Source organism: Leucoraja erinacea, chromosome 20, assembly GCF_028641065.1.
Source record: "Leucoraja erinacea ecotype New England chromosome 20, Leri_hhj_1, whole genome shotgun sequence".
Classification (NCBI taxonomy): Eukaryota; Metazoa; Chordata; class Chondrichthyes; order Rajiformes; family Rajidae; genus Leucoraja; species Leucoraja erinaceus.
The window spans coordinates 2523208-2540893 of NC_073396.1; the positions used below are offsets into that span (position 1 = coordinate 2523208).

Here is a 17686-nt window from a genome sequence, read left to right on the forward strand (position 1 = left end):
TCTGTCTACTCCGCCATTCAATCATGGCTGATCTATCTCTCCCTCCTAACCCCATTCTCCTGCCTTCTCCCCGTAACCCCTGACACCCATACTAATCAACAATCTATCTATCTCTGCCTTAAAGTTTCTTATAGAAACTTACAAAATTCTTATAGAAACTTACAAAATTCTTACAAAATTCTTAAGGGGTTGGACAGGCTAGATGCAGGAAGATTGTTCCCGATGTTGGGGAAGTCCAGGACAAGGGGTCACAGCTTAAGGATAAGGGGGAAATCCTTTAAAACCGAGATGAGGAGAACTTTTTTCACACAGAGAGTGGTGAATCTCTGGAACTCTCTGCCACAGAGGGTAGTTGAGGCCAGTTCATTGGCTATATTTAAGAGGGAGTTAGATGTGGCCCTTGTGGCTAAGGGGATCAGAGGGTATGGAGAGAAGGCAGGTACGGGATACTGAGTTGGATGATCAGCCATGATCATATTGAATGGCGGTGCAGGCTCGAAGGTCCGAATGGCCTACACCCGCACTTATGTTTCTATGTTTCTCTAAGACTTTCACGGGTTCAAGGAACGAGCGTTCACATTGATCGCGGCCCCTGTCTCCACCAATCTATCCACCACCACCCCGCACAAGAAGCAACAAAACAGACACCATTGTATGCAGATGCCGAGAAATATGTCCAGCTCTGGCTCAACAACCTCTCGCCTTGTGACGTGGACTCAATAGGAAAACAATAGACAATAGACAATTCGGTAGGCCATTCGGCCCTTCGAGCCAGCACTGCCATTCAATGTGATCATGGCTGATCATCCCCAATCAGTACCCCGTTCCTGCCTTCTCCCCATACCCCTTGATTCCGTTAGCCCTAAGAGCTAAATCTAACTCTCTCTTGAAAACATCCAGTGAATCGGCCTCCACTGCCTTCTGTGGCAGAGAATTCCACAGATTCACAACTCTCTGGGTGAAGAGGTTTTTCCTCATCTCGGTCCGAAATGGCCTGCCCCTTATTCTTAAACTGTGTGACCCCTGGTTCTGGACTCCCCCAACATCGGGAACATTTTTCCTGCATCAAGATTAGATTAGATTAGATTTAGATCCATTATTTGTCATTCAGACCATTCGGTCTGAACGAAACGTTGTTGCCTGCAGCCATACATATAATAATAAACAACAAAACACACAATAGACACAAATTAACATCCACCACAGTGAGTTCACCAGGCACCTCCTCACTGTGATGGAGGCAAAAATCTTAGGGTTTTCCTTACTGTCTTTTCCTTCCTCATTCTCCCTCTGCGCTGAGGCGATATGTTGTTACCCCACCGGGCGATGGTAAGTCAGTCCCGCGGCTCAACCGAGCTCCGCGAACGGGCCGGTCCAAGCTCCGCGGCCCGGGGGTGGTCGAAGCTGCCGCCCTCCAGTCCAGCGGACGCAGCTGTTGCGGCAGGAGCTCCGGAAAACGGGCACCAGCCTGTGACCTGCGAGCTCCCGACGATGTCGTCCACTGGCCCGCGGCCGAGCCCCAGATTCATGACGCTGCCACCGGAGTGCCGTCTCAACCCCGAGTCGTGCCGCCCTCACCGGAGCGCCGTCTCAGCCCCGTGTCGTGGGAGGCAGAGACGGCGGGGGGGATACGACAGAAAGAGTCGCATTCCCCCGAAGGGAGAGACAGAAACAGAAAACCATGTTTCAGCCCCCCCCCCCCCCACACACAACACATAACCTAATAACCAAAAATTCCACTAAAACAAGACAAAAAAACAACAACAAAAAGTAAAGACAGACGGACTGCAGACGAGCCGCAGCCATTCAACAGCGACGCCACTTCCGGAGCCCTGTCCAATCCCTTAAGAATTCCTTCCCTTAAGACATCCTTCTCGAAGGCAGAGTCCAGAACCGGCCAACAATACTCCAGCTCGACAATAGAAACGTGTGCGAGTCTCGGGACACGGGACAAGGGACGTCGCACATCAATCACCTCCTCGTCCTGTTACATTTCCATGTCATTATCTTCTCAATGTATGAGGAGAAAACGCAATCATCGCCTGTTGGTTTTACTTGACTGCTAATTGTTCTCGGCTGATGCCTGAAAGTTCTATCAGAGGGGTTGAGAGGCAACATAACTGCTCTGCAAAAATGATATGAGATTGTGCCACCTGTATCCTTTAAGGGGGACAAAATTGCTGGAGGAACTCAGCGGGTGAGGCAGCATCTATGGAGCGAAGGAAATAGACGACGCTATCTTTAAGAGGTGGCAGAGCTGTGGCAGAGGCAGCAGCGAAGAGCCGCGGAGTTTGATCCGGCCCATTCTCGGAGTATGGTTGAGCCGCGGGATTTACCGTCACCCGGTGGGGTGACGACATCTGGAGCCTGAATCGCCTCGGCGCAGAGAGGGAGAACAAAGAGACAGAGACTTTAAGATTTTGCCTCCCACCACAGTGAGGAGGTGTTTGGTGAACTCACTGTGGTGGATGACTGCAGGGAAACAAAATTTCGTTCAGACCAAAAGGTCTGAATGACAATAAACAAATCTAATCTAAAAGCCCTATCTAGCTCTCTCTTGAAAGTATTCAGAGAACTGGCCTCCACCGCAGAGAATTCCACAGACTCACCACTCTCTGTGCGAAAAAGTGTTTCCTCGTTTCCGTTCTAAATGGCTTACCCCTTATTCTTAAACTGTGTGTGGCCCCTGGTTCTGGATTCCCCCAACATCGGGAACATGTTTCCTGCCTCTAGCGTGTCCAATCCCTTAATAATATTACATGTTTCAATGAGATACCCTCTCATCCTTCTAAACTCCAGAGTGTACAAGCCCAGCCGCTCCATTCTCTCAGCATATGACAGTCCCGCCATCCTGGGAATTAACCTGGTGAACCTACGCTGCACTCCCTCAATAGCAAGAATGTCCTTCCTCAAATTAGGGGGCCAAAACTGTGCACAAAGTGCCGAGTTCCTACAGCACTTTCTTTAGACTTTGGAGATGCAGTGCGGAAACAGGCCCTTCGGCCCACCGAGTCTGTGACTACCAGCGATCCCCCCCCCCCGTGCACTAACACTAACCTACTGAATTCCTACAATTTACAATTTTACACAAGTGAATTAACTTGTACGTCTTTGTAATGTGGAAGAAAACCAGGAGCACGAGAGACCTGGGTTTGATCCCGACTACGGATGCTGCCTGTATGCATAGCAAAAGGATTTGAGTATAGGAGCAGGGAGGTTCTACTGCAGTTGTACAGGGTCTTGGTGAGACCACACCTGGAGTATTGCATACAGTTTTGGTCTCCAAATCTGAGGAAGGACATTCTTGCCATAGAGGGAGTGCAGAGAAGGTTCACCAAACTGATTCCTGGGATGTCAGGACTGTCTTATGAAGAAAGACTGGATAGACTTGGTTTATACTCTCTAGAATTTAGGAGATTGAGAGGGGATCTTATAGAAACTTACAAAATTCTTAAGGGGTTGGACAGGCTAGATGCAGGAAGATTGCTCCCGATGTTGGGGAAGTCCAGGACAACGGGGGTCACAGCTTAAGGATAAGGGGGAAATCCTTTAAAACCGAGATGAGAAGAACTTTTTTCACACAGAGAGTGGTGAGTCTCTGGAACTCTCTGCCGCAGAGGGTAGTCGAGGCCACAGTTCATTGGCTATATTTAAGAGGGAGTTAGATGTGGCCCTTGTGGCTAAGGGGATCAGAGGGTATGGAGAGAAGGCAGGTATGGGATACTGAGTTGGATGATCAGCCATGATCATATTGAATGGCGGTGCAGGCTCGAAGGGCCGAATGGCCTCTACTCCAGCACCTAATTTCTATGTTTCTATGTATGGAGTTTACTCGTTCTCCCTGAGACCTGCATAGGTTTTCACTGTGTACTGTGGTTTCCTCCCACACTCCAAAGATGTTCGGGTTTGTAGGTTAATTGACTTCTGTAAAAATTGTCCCCAGTGTGTGTAGGATAGTGTTAGTGTGATGGTGGGATCGCTGGTCGGTTCGGACTCGAGGGGCCGAAGGGCCTGTTTCCACGCTGTGTCTCGGAACTAAACTAAACTAAACTCAGAGTATTCATCAACATACTGGGATCTCCCCAAATTGAATAAATATATGGGAAAGAAAAATTATGACAAAGCTATATAGAATGTTCCAGGATATAGTGCCTGGGATATACACAAAATGCTGGAGTAACTCAGCGGGACAGGCGGCATCTCTGGGGGGAAGGGAGACCCTTCTTCAGACTGAAACGTCACCCATTCCTTCTCTCCAGAGACGCTGAGCTCCTGTCCGGCTGAGTTACTCCAGCATTTTGTGTCTATCTTTGGTGTAAACCAGCATCTGCAGTTCCTTCCCTACACACATAGTACAGGCGAGTTGCTCTGGTTGTGGGACAGCACGGATGTGATGGGTCGAATGGCCTCTTTCTGTGCTGCACCCATTCTATGCTCAAACCAAGATGAGAAGAACTTTTTCACACAGAGAGTGGTGAATCTCTGGAACTCTCTGCCACAGAGGGTAGTTGAGGCCAGTTCATTGGCTATATTTAAGAGGGAGTTAGATGTGGCCCTTGTGGCTAAAGGGATCAGGGGGTATGGAGAGAAGGCAGGTACAGGATACTGAGTTGGATGATCAGCCATGATCATATTGAATGGTGGTGCAGGCTCGAAGGGCCGAATGGCCTACTCCTGCACCTAATTTCTATGTTTCTATGTTTCTAAACCAATCTACCTGGGGCGATGACACAGGTGTTCGACACGTTCCACTCAAGCAGGGTCTCGAAAAAACAATTATTGCAATTATCAGCCTTAAAAACAAAATGACAGAAAAAAAATCAGAATTTTAATTAAAATTGTTTGTGGGAATGAAAACAGTGGATTGTCTCGGCCTGGAACCTCTAGTGCATTTGCAATAAAAGAAAGCAAACACCGTGCAGCTGGCTACACGCTCAGTAAATGTGAGGAAAAGAATGAAGTGTTAAACATCAGAGGGTTCTAATTGCAACGCGCACTTCTTTAATTTTGACTGGAGGCGGTTTCATTCCAAGGAGAACGTTCTCTTTTAACAAACACTCATTTGTGTTCCAGTTCCCTCCAGCTAATCGAAAACAAACGCAGGCGGGGAAATAGGAGCCGGGGCGAGCATTTGGTTCGGTATTGGATCATCTCAGGTAGAAACACGACATTCCAACAACCCCCAACATCATAGGACATGGGACAGAGGGGAAAGAAGGCAGGGGACAACTCATTTGGTTTCCCATTCTCCAAAGAACGATATCTTATGCTATCTTGTAAAGCAACCCGAACATGGAACATGGAACATGGAACATAGATCACAGAAGATGGAACATTGAACATGGAACATGGGACATAGGACAGAATATTGAACATATATTACATGGAACATATAACATGGAACAGAACATGGAACATGGAACATAGGACAGAATATTGAATATAGAACATTGAACATAGAACATGGAATGTAACACGGAACATGGAACAGAACATAGAATATAGAATATAGAACATGGAACACAGAACATAGAAGATGGAACATTGAACATGGAACATAGAACATGGAACATAACACGGAACATGGAACATGGAACAGAACATAGAATATAGAACATGGAGAAGGCAGGAACGGGGTACCGATTAGGGACGATCAGCCATGATCACATCGAAGGGCCGAATGGCCTCTACTCCTGCACCTATTGTCTATTGTCTAAGTCTTCAGCGAGTCAACTCTAGAAGCGATAACAATGAGGGTCAAGATTGTGACTGTGATTAGCAATGAGAGACCTTCATATTTTGTTCATAAATTCATGTGATAGGAGCAGAATTAGGCCGTTCGGCCCATCAAGTCTACGCCTCCATTCAATCATGGCTGAACTATCTCTTCCTCCTATCCCCATTCTCCCGCCTTCTCCCCACTGGAAAAGAAATGGAGGCTATCCTTGCCCAGTCATACGATCATGAATGTTGGCAGCAGAATTGGGCCATTCGGCCCATCGGGTTTTCAAAAGGGAGTTAGATTTAGCTCTCAGGGTTAATGGAATCAAGGGATATGGGGAGAAAGCAGGAACGGGGTACTGATTCTGGATGATCAGCCATGGTCATATTGAATGGCGGTGCTGGCTCGAAGGGCCGAATGGCCTACTCCTGCACCTAGTCTCTATGTTTCTATCTACTCCGCCATTCAATCACGGCTGATCTATCTCTCCCTCCTAACCCCATTCTCCTGCCTTCTCCCTATAACCCCTGGCACCTGTACTAATCAAGAATCTATCTCTCTCTGCCTTAAAAAACATCCACTGACTTGGCCTCCACAGCTTCTGTGGCAATGAATTCCCCAGATTCACCACCCTCTGACTAAAGAAATTCCTCCTCATCTCCTTCCTAAAGGAACGTTCTTTAATTCTGATGCGTTAAGCTCTGGTCTAAGACTCTTCCACCAGTGGAAACATCTTCTCCACATCCATTGGTTTGGGGACAGTCCATCCAGGGCTGTAAGAACCTGCAGCGAATTGTGGACGCAGCCCAGACCATCACACAAACCAACCTCCCTTCCATTGACTCCATCGACACCTCACGCTGCCTCGGCAAGGCCAGCAGCATCATTAAGGACCAGTCTCACACCCCCGGCCACTCCCTCTTCTCCCCTCCCCCATCGGGCAAAAGGTTCAGAAGTGTGAAAACGCACACCTCCAGATTCAGGGACAGTTTCTTCCCGGCTGTTATCAGGCAACTGAACCATCCCACCACAACCAGAGAGTGGTCCTGAACTACTATCTACCTCTTTGATGCCCCTCGGACTATCCTTGACTGAGTTTTGCTGGCTTTACCTTGCACTAAACGTTATTCCCTTATCTACCCACAGTACACACTGTAAACGGATCGATTGTAATCATGTATTGTCTTTCCGCTGACTGGTTAGCACGCAACAAAATATTTTCACTGCACCTCGGTACACGTGACAATGGACTAAACTGATTTTAACTCGCGTGAAATGCAACCATAGAGGTGAACCTGAGCGTTTGGACCAGGAGGTTTTATAAGTATCAACGAAGAATTATTAATTCCAAGTGGAGATATTGTACTCCACAAGAACGTATCATAAATCATACATGGAATTTGCTCTCTCAAGATTCCGATTATGTCAGTACATTACAATAATGAGAGTTCACATACTACTGCAACCTGCATCGATTTTCAAACCTAATAATATCATTTTGCTTCATTTTGTACCAGTACATTCAATGATTACAGGTGACAAGTAAATGACAATGGACTCACCACTCCATAACAGGGCCACACTCAGGTGAATAGTCTGGGGCCACACAGTGGCGCAGAGGTACAGTCGCTGACTCACAGCGCCAGAGACCCAGGTTCGATACCGACCTCAGGTGCTGTCTGTACATTCTCCCTGTAACCTTGTGGGTTTTCTCCAGGTGCTCCGGTTACCTCCCACAATAGACAATAGACAATAGGTGCAGGAGTAGTGAATAGAGGAGACACGATGAACTGCAGATGCTGGGACCCTGAGCAAAACAAAAAAGTGCTGGAGGAACTCAGTGGGTCAGGCAGCATCTGTGGAGGGACAGTGCAGACAACGTTTCGGGTTGTGACCCTCCATCAATCTCTGATGCTGCCTGACCCGCTGAGACAATAGGTGCAGGAGTAGGCCATTCGGCCCTTCGAGCCAGCACCGCCATTCAATGTGATCATGGCTGATCATCCCCAATCAGTACCCCGTTCCAGCCTTCTCCCCATATCCCCTGACTCCGCTACCTTTAAGAGCCCTATCTAGTTCTCTCTTGAAAGTATCCAGAGAACCTGCCTCCACCGCCCTCTGAGGCAGAGAATTCCACAGACTCACAACTCTCTGCGTGAGAAAAAGTGTTTCCTCGCCTCCGTTCTAAACGGCTTACCCCTTATTCTGTTCCTAAGGGAGATACAAGGAAAACTGCAGATGCTGGTTCGCAAAAAAAAAAGACACAAAGCGCTGGAGTAACTCAGCGGCTCAGGCGGCATCGCTGGAGAACATGGTTAGGTGACGTTTTGGGCCGGGACCCCTTCATCAGGTTCAAGAAAAAGGGTAGACACGCCACTCTCTGTGAGAAAAAGACGCTCAGGTTTGTAGGTTAATTGGCTTCTGTTAGTTGTCCTTGGAGCGTGTAGGATAGAACTAGTGTATGTTGATCGCTGGTCGGTGTGGATTCGATGGGCCGAATGGCCTGTTTCCACACTATATCTCTAACCCAAACAGGAAATTTCATGTTGATAAATGATAGGAGCAGAATTAGGCCAATCGGCCCATCAAGTCTACTCCACCATTCAATCATGGCTGATCTATCTCTCCCTCCTATCCCCATTCTCCTGCCTTCTCCCCTCTGGAAAAGAAATGGGAGGCTATCCTTTTAAAAACAATCCCTTCAAAAGCAAATCTAAAAACCTAAAACCTAAAACCTAAAAACTTTGGCATTAAAGTTTGGTTGCAGCAATATGTGAAGAAATAAACTTTATTTAGAACGGAGACGAGGAAACACTTTTTCTCACAGAGAGTGGCGAGTCTGTGGAATTCTCTGCCTCAGAGGGCGGTGGAGGCCGGTTCTCTGGATGCTTTCAAGGGAGAGCTAGATAGGGCTCTTAAAAATAGCGGAGTCAGGGGATATGGGGGAAGAAGGCAGGAACGGGGTACTGATTGGGGATGATCAGCCATGATCACATTGAATGGCGGTGCTGGCTCAAAGGGCCGAATGGCCTACTCCTGCACCTATTGTCTATTGTCTATAAACTGTACTTTGATTTGCCAGCACTTGGTGATAAAGGCGAGGAGTTTAGAGAATGGATTCTAAATCAATTAATATTTAATTCTCCAGCAGTCCTCCTGTGAAATTCTACCTTTTGTCTGAAGGTTATTATTGTGACATTGACAACAAATGGACATACAAAGTCAACCCAAAAGTAAAGACAACTCCTTAACCACGAAATTAAAGAACTGGTAAGTGAGAACTGGTTAATTAGCGAAGGTTTTTAAAGTTAGGACATGGCCCCTTGACCCACAGTGTCTGAGACAAACACCATCTCATCTGACTGGGAGTCATCTTATGTGTAGGAAGGAACTGCAGATGCTGGCTGACACTGAAGGTAATAAAAAATGCTGGGGTAACTCAGCAGGACAGGCAACGTTCTCCGGAGAGAAGGAATGGGTGACGTTTCAGGCTGAAGCCCTCTTCCTCCCACACTCCAAAGGTGTTCGGGTTTGTAGGTTAATTGTGAAGATTTGTCCCCAGTGTGTGTAGGATAGTGTTAGTGTGATGGTGTGGTCGCTGGTCGGTTCGGACTCGATGGGCCGAAGGGCCTGTTCCTCTGAACTAAAGTAAACTCAGGGCATTCATCAACACACTGACACAATCTCCACAAACTGAATACATATACGGGAAAGAAAAAAATATTACACAGCTGTATAGAATGTTCCAGGGTTTCACACACAGAGGGTGATGAATCTGTGGGATTCTCTACCACAGAAAGTAGTTGAGGCCAGAAGGTACAGAAAATTGCTGGAGAAACTCAGCGGGTGCAGCAGCATCTATGGAGCGAAGGAAATAGGCGACGTATTTGTCACACTGACACGTTGCCTATTTCCTTCGCTCCATAGATGCTGCTGCACCCGCTAAGTTTCTCCAGCAATTTTGTGTACCTTCGATCTTCCAGCATCTGCAGTTCCTTCTTGAACAAGTAGTTGAGGCCAGTTCATTGGCTATATTTAAGAGGGAGTTTCCTTCTTACTGCTATCTTCAGGTAGAAGGTACAGGAGCCTGTAGACCTCAACAACCAGGTTCAGGAATAGCTACTTCCCCACAGCCATCAGGCTATTAAACCTGGCTCGGACAAAACTCTGAATATTATGAACCCATTATCTGTTATTTGCACTTTATCAGTTTATTTATTCATGTGTGTATATATTTATACAATGGTATATGGACACACTGATCTGTTCTGTAGTCAATGCCTACTATGCTCTGTTGTGCTGAAGCAAAGCAAGAATATCATTGTCCTATCAGGGACACATGACAATAAACTCACTTGAACTTGAACTTGAGTTAGATGTGGCCCTTGTGGCTAAAGGGATCGGGGGCATGGAGAGAAGGCAGGTACAGAATACTGAGTTGGATGATCAGCCATGATCATATTGAATGGCGGTGCAGGCTCGAAGGGCCAAATGGCCTACTCCTGCACCTATTTTCTATGTTTCTATGTATACTGCTGGGGATAGACACAAAATGCTGGAGCAACTCAGCGGGACAGGCGGCATCTTTGGAGAGAAGAGATGGGTGAGGTTTCAGATTGAGACACTCTTCAGTCTGAAACGTCACCCATTCCTTCTCTCCAGAGATGCTGCCTGTCCCGCTGAGTTACTCCAGCATTTTGTATCTATCTTCTGGATGTCATCCTAATTGTGTTTAACTAATCACTACTTCAGCAACTGTGATCCACTATGAGTTTCGTTTTGGATTACAGACTTTGGTTTTACACAATGTGACAGTCTGGTCACCTAGTATTACTGTGTTTAAGAAGGAACTGCAGATGCTGGAGAATCGAAGGTACACAAAAAAGCTGGAGAAGCTCAGCGGGTGCAGCAGCATCTATGGAGCAAAGGAAATAGGCAACGTTTCGGGCCGAAACGTTGCCTATTTCCCTTCGCTCCATAGATGCTGCTGCACCCGCTGAGTTTCTCCAGCTTTTTTGTGCACCTTGTATTACTAATGTCTACTTCATTATATGATAGATTATTAAATGTTTATTTGTTGCGTTATTGTATACTGGGCCTGCAAAACTAGAACAAGTAGGACTCTTCAGTAGAATTGTTGAGGGTTTGGACACGCTAGAGGCAGGAAACATGTCCCCGATGTTGGGGGAGTCCAGAACCAGGGGCCACACACAGTTTAAGAATAAGGAGTAAGTCATTTAGAACGGAGACGAGGAAACACTTTTTCTCACAGAGAGTTGTGAGTCTGTGGAATTCTCTGCCTCAGAGGGCGGTGGAGGCCTGTTCTCTGGATGCTTTCAAGAGAGAGCTAGATAGGGCTCTTAAAGATATAGCGGAGTCAGGGGATATGGGGAGAGAAGGCAGGAACGGGGTACTGATTGGGGATGATTAGATTACATTCTTATAGAAACTTACAAAATTCTTAAGGGGTTGGACAGGCTAGATGCAGGAAGATTGTTCCCGATGTTGGGGAAGTCCAGGACAAGGGGTCACAGCTTAAGGATAAGGGGGAAATCCTTTAAAACCGAGATGAGAAGAACTTTTTTCACACAGAGAGTAGTGAATCTCTGGAACTCTCTGCCACAGAGGGTAGTTGAGGCCAGTTCATTGGCTATATTTAAGAGGGAGTTAGATGTGGCCCTTGTGGCTAAGGGTATCAGGGGTATGGAGAGAAGGCAGGTACGGGATACTGAGTTGGATGATCAGCCATGATCATATTGAATGGCGGTGCAGGCTCGAAGGGCCGAATGGCCTACTCCTGCACCTATTTTCTATGTTTCTATGTTTCTATTAGCCATGATCACAATGAATGGTGGTGTTGGCTCGAAGGGCCGAATGGCCTACTCCTGCACCTATTGTCTATTGTCTAGAAGGGTGGTGAATCTGTGGAATTCTTCGCCACAGATGGCTGTAGAGGCCAAGTCAGTGGGTTTTTTTATGGCAGATAGATTATTATTATTATTATTATTAGACAGACAGGTTATTATTATTATTATTATTAATTCTCAATGTTTAATTGTTTCATTTTCATTCCTAACTGTCACTGTATGTCATGTTGTCACTTGTGGGCGGAGCACCAAGGCAAATTCCTTGTATGTGAATATACTTGGCCAATAAACTTACTCATTCATTCATAGTTGATTGGTACGGGTGTCAAAGGTCATGGGGAGAAGGCAGGAGAATGGGGTTGAGAGGGAAAGATAGATCAGCCATGATTGAATGGTGGAGTAGACTTGATGGGCCGAATGGCCTAACTAGAGTCATAGAGTGATACAGCTAGGAAACAGATCCTTTGGCCAAACTTGCCCACATGTCCCATCTACACTAGTCCCACCTACCTGCGTTAGGCCCACATGCCTCTAATCCTGTCCTATCCATGTACCTGTCTAATTGTTTCTTAAGTGTTGGGATAGTCCCAGCCTCAACTGCCTCCTCCAGCAGCTCGTTCCGTACACCCACCACCCTTTGTGTGAAAAAAATAACTCCTCAGATCCTAGTAAATCTTTCCCCCTTCACCTTGAACCTGTGTCCTCTGGTCCTCGATTCTCCTACTCTGGGCAAGAGACTGCTCAATTGGACAATTCTGCTTCTGAGCTGATGGGGGTCTACTGCTGGTGCGTATAACAACTCTGCAGCCTCGACTCTCTTCAAGTATTTTAACAAAGTTACCAGATGTCCTGCTGACTCACAGCATGCAAATTATATTTAAAAGCTGTGCATTAATACTCGCAGCTGGAGAGAATGTCATTGCACCACCAAAGCATGACATAAGGTCACAAGGTCATAAGTGACAGGAGCAGAATTAGGCCATTCGGCCCATCGTCTACTCTTATTCAATCATGGCTGATCTATCTCTCCCTCCTAACCCCATTCTCCTGCCTTCTCCCCATAATCCCTGACACCCGCACTAATCAAGAATCTATCAATCCCTGCCATAAATATATCCACTGACTTGTGGCCTCCACAGCCGTCTGTGGCAATGAATTCCACAGATTCACCACCCTCTGACTAAAGAAATTCCTCCTCATCTCCTTCCTAAATGAACGACCTTTAATTCTGAGGCTGTGACCTCTAATCCTGGACTCTCCCACTAGTGGAAACATCCTCTCCGCATCCACTCTTTTCGAACCCTTTCATTATTCTGTCTGTTTCAATGAGGTTCTCCCCCCCCCCCTTATTCTTCTAAACTCCAGCGAGTACAGGCCAGTGCTGGCAAACGCCCATCATGGGTTAACACAGTGGTTCCCAACCATTTTTAGCTCATGGCCCCCTTGGGATCTTTAATTTTTCTGTGCCCTCCATGACATTATTAGCGGGAAAAAATTGCCCCCTTCATTGAACCTGTGGGCCCCTAAATCCACAAATTTTTCTGTGGCCCCCCTGAAATTTGCCATGCATATGGCCCCAGGTTACCCTACTCATTCCTGGGTTCATGGCTGATCATGGCAATCTTGGCTGATCTAACTCTCCATCCTAACCTAATGGTAGGGAATTGAAGAATACAGTTGAACAGAGGGATCTGGGAATAACCGTGCATAGTTCCTTGAAGGTGGAATCTCATATAGATAGGGTGGTAAAGAAAGCTTTTGGTATGCTAGCCTTTATAAATCAGAGCATTGAGTATAGAAGCTGGGATGTAATGTTAAAATTGTACAAGGCATTGGCGAGACCAAATCTGGAGTATGGTGTACAATTTTGGTCGCCCAATTATAGGAAGGATGTCAACAAAATAGAGAGAGTACAGAGGAGATTTACTAGAATGTTGCCTGGGTTTCAACAACTAAGTTACAGAGATAGGTTGAATAAGTTAGGTCTTTATTCTCTGGAGCGCAGAAGGTTAAGGGGGGACTTGATAGAGGTCTTTAAAATGATGAGAGGGATAGACAGAGTTGATGTGGACAAGCTTTTCCCTTTGAGAATAGGGAAGATTCAAACAAGAGGACATGACTTGAGAATTAGGGACAGAAGTTTAGGGGTAACATGAGGGGGAACTTCTTTACTCAGAGAGTGGTAGCGGTGTGGAATGAGCTTCCAGTGGAAGTGGTGGAGGCAGGTTCATTGGTATCATTTAAAAATAAATTGGATAGGCATATGGATGAGAAGGGAATGGAGGGTTATGGTATGAGTGCAGGCAGGTGGGACTAAGGGAAAAAAAGTTGTTCGGCATGGACTTTGTAGGGCCGAGATGGCCTGTTTCCGTGCTGTAATTGTTATATGGTTATATGGTTAACCCCATTCTCCTGCCTTCTCCCCGTAACCCCCGCAACCTGGCATGGGTGGCGTGCTAAACAGCGTCCATAGTATGCATAGTAATAATAATTTACGGGACGACAGATGGCGCAATGGGCTAAGTGTTCGGCTGGCGACCGGAAGGTAGCCGGTTCGAATCCCGCTTGGAGTGCATACTGTCGTTGTGTCCTTGGGGCAAGACACTTCCACCCACTTTTGCCTGTGTGTAAATGTAATGTAATTATGTGAAGCACTTTGGGGTCAATGCAAGTTGACTAAAAATGTGTTATATAAATAAGATGCAGGAAGATTGTTCCCGATGTTGGGGAAGTCCAGGACAAGGGGTCACAGCTTAAGGATAAGGGGGAAATCCTTTAAAACCGAGATGAGAAGAACTTTTTTCACACAGAGAGTGGTGAATCTCTGGAACTCTCTGCCACAGAGGGTAGTTGAGGCCAGTTCATTGGCTATATTTAAGAGGGAGTTAGATGTGGCCCTTGTGGCTAAGGGGATCAGAGGGGTATGGAGAGAAGGCAGGTACGGGATACTGAGTTGGATGATCAGCCATGATCATATTGAATGGCGGTACAGGCTCGAAGGGCCGAATGGCCTACTCCTGCACCTAATTTCTATGTTTCTATGTTTCTAAGATTATTATTATTATAATTCATAATGATATACATGAAATGTTTATAATATGCATTTGCTTCTAATACAAATATTTTTAAATAAATAAATAAATAAATCGACAGATAAATAAATAAATAATATGATATAATAATGATAAAATAATATCTTTCACTGTCATTGCACAGAGGTGCAACGAGATTTGGTACGCAGTTTCCATCCAATGTCATAACTTCATCATCTAACTATTTAGATTTCCCAGAGAAACATGATTTATATTTAACAGATGGAACACATCAATATATTGTCCAACAGGGCAGAGGTGAAAGTGACCTCCGGGCATCTTGAAGTCAAGATACCCCAATCTAAACACAGAATGCCTTTACATCAAACCATTTCCAATTACCTCCACTGCCTGGAGTTTATATGCACTGTAGATCATTTACAGATAAAAGTCTAATTCTAGCAACATGCATGCTTAATTATGTGCCCGTTTGTAAGTACTTAGTCAATACACACACACAATCAACATCGCTGCCATTTATCACTCCAAGACAAAGACGCCATTTGCAAGTCAGATTTTGGGTTGTTTTGTTGTGTTTTCGCAGGTTGAAGCTGGCTGGCTCAGTTTAACTTTCACAGTACATGTCTAATACAATACGACGTGACAGAACTTCCTGCCAACAGTCGCAACACACAAACATGTTCAAGAAGGAACTGCAGATGCTGGAGAATCGAAAGGTAGACAAAAATTGCTGGAGATACTCAGCGGGTGAGGCAGCATCTATGGAGCGAAGGAAATAGGCAACGTTTCGGGCCGAAACCCTTTCGGGTTTCGGCCCGAAACGTTACCTATTTCCTTAGGTCTGACGAAGGGTTTCGGCCCAAAACGTTGCCTATTTCCTTAAGTCTGACGAAGGGTTTCAGCCCGAAACATTGCCTATTTCCTTAAGTCTGAAGAAGGGTTTCGGGCCCGAAACGTTGCCTATTTCCTTAGATCTGACGAAGGGTTTCAGGCCCAAAACGTTGCCTATTTCCTTAGGTCTGTAGATAGGGTTTCGGGCCCGAAACGTTGCCTATTTCCTTAGGTCTGACAAAGGGTTTCACTCCGAAACGTTGCCTATTTCCTTAGGTCTGTAGATAGGGTTTCGGGCCCGAAACATTGCCTATTTCCTTAGGTCTGACAAAGGGTTTCACCCCGAAACGTTGCCTATTTCCTTAGGTCTGACGAAGGGTTTCGGGCCCGAAACGTTGCCTATTTCCTTCGCTCCATAGATGCTGCCCCACCAGATACACGAAACAAACGTACGATGACTTGTACTACATTTAAAAAAATCTTCCACCTTATCAAGAATTCACACATCATGCAATTTGAACAGATTCAATCAGTAGCAAACTACCAGCAAACTACTTATATATATATAAATATATATATATATATATATATATAAATATATATATATATATATATATATATATATATATATATATATATATATATATATATATATTTTTTTTTTTTTAAGTTAATGATGAAACCAAATTATGTTTACCTTGAAACCCAATTGGCGTTAGTGCATCATCTGTTGTGCAGAAGCAAAGCAAGAATTTCATTGTTCCATCAGGGACACATGACAATAAACTCTCTTGAATCTTGAATAGAGGTCTGAGGAAGGACATTATTGCCATAGAGGGAGTGCAGAGACGGTTCACCAGACTGATTCCTGGGATGTCAGGACTGTCTTATGAAGAAAGACTGGATAGACTTGGTTTATACTCTCTAGAATTTAGAAGATTGAGAGGGGATCTTATAGAAACTTACAAAATTCTTAAGGGGTTGGACAGGCTAGATGCAGGAAGATTGTTCCCGATGTTAGGGAAGTCCAGGACAAGGGGTCACAGCTTAAGGATAAAGGGGAAATCCTTTAAAACCGAGATGAGAAGAACTTTTTTCACACAGAGAGTGGTGAATCTCTGGAACTCTCTGCCACAGAGGGTAGTTGAGGCCAGTTCATTGGCTATATTTAAGAGGGAGTTAGATGTAGCCCTTGTGGCTAAGGGGATCAGAGGGTATGGAGAGAAGGCAGGTACGGGATACTGAGTTGGATGATCAGCCATGATCATATTGAATGGCGGTGCAGGCTCAAAGGGCCGAATGGCCTACTCCTGCACCTAATTTCTATGTTTCTATGTTTCTATGAATCTTGAATCTCGAACCTCTAGAACTACACACGTCAATGTTAACGCCTCATGTCCTTGCCTCTTCAACCCCATACATTGGAGTTAACATTGAAATTCACATTTATTATTCCAGGCCGTGAGTGAGAGGACTACACACTTCACTGATAAAAATGCGTCGCAAAGAAAAAAAAAAAATTTAAATATAAAGTTCGGTTGCAAAACATTTGTCGTTCAACAAATCCTCTTCACCACTCACATTCTGCAAGCTCTCCACCCGATTTGCTTCTGAATGCATTTTTGTTTGGTCAAAATTCTGTCTGTTCCTTGTCAAATACAAAAGGTGCACACACTAGACACACATCACCTCCTTCCCCTTCTCACTGGCCCAGTTCACCTTTCTGCTTTTGATTTTTAAACCAAACTCAACAGTTTCCAGAATCTGGCACTTCATCATGCTGTAACGACAGATGGGGTTTTTTTCAAGGGAAGAACAGGGAGATACTAAATAGTTGATGGGCTCGGCGGAGTTTTCAATGTCCTTCTGAGCCCAATACTTTGGCACAAAGGAAATGCATTTCTCTCCTTTGTAGTCAAACCAATGTTATTGTGGACCCCTTTGAGAGACATATTAGCATTCTCGCAGCAGACCTAAACATTGGCTGTGTGATCTTACCACACAGGTTAGTTACCCTTGGAATGAATAACGTTGTGTGTGTGTGTGTGTGTCCATCACAAGGTTCACCATCATCATTTGATCAGATATATCCTGGCTGCTGGAAACAAATTAGTGGCGATGAATTAAAACAAGCACAGTGCAAAATGCTACATGGATATAACCTTCCGTTCCAGAAAACTGAAGGGGGATAAGGGAACTAACCTGGACAATGG

The 17686-nt window shown here is 45.4% G+C and overlaps 1 protein-coding gene across 2 annotated transcripts in view; it reads right to left on the bottom strand.

Moving 5' to 3' along the window:
- The window catches only part of rbfox1 (RNA binding fox-1 homolog 1), an 899382-nt gene that overhangs the window by 880729 nt on the left and 967 nt on the right, over positions 1–17686 (bottom strand). The window lies entirely within an intron of this gene.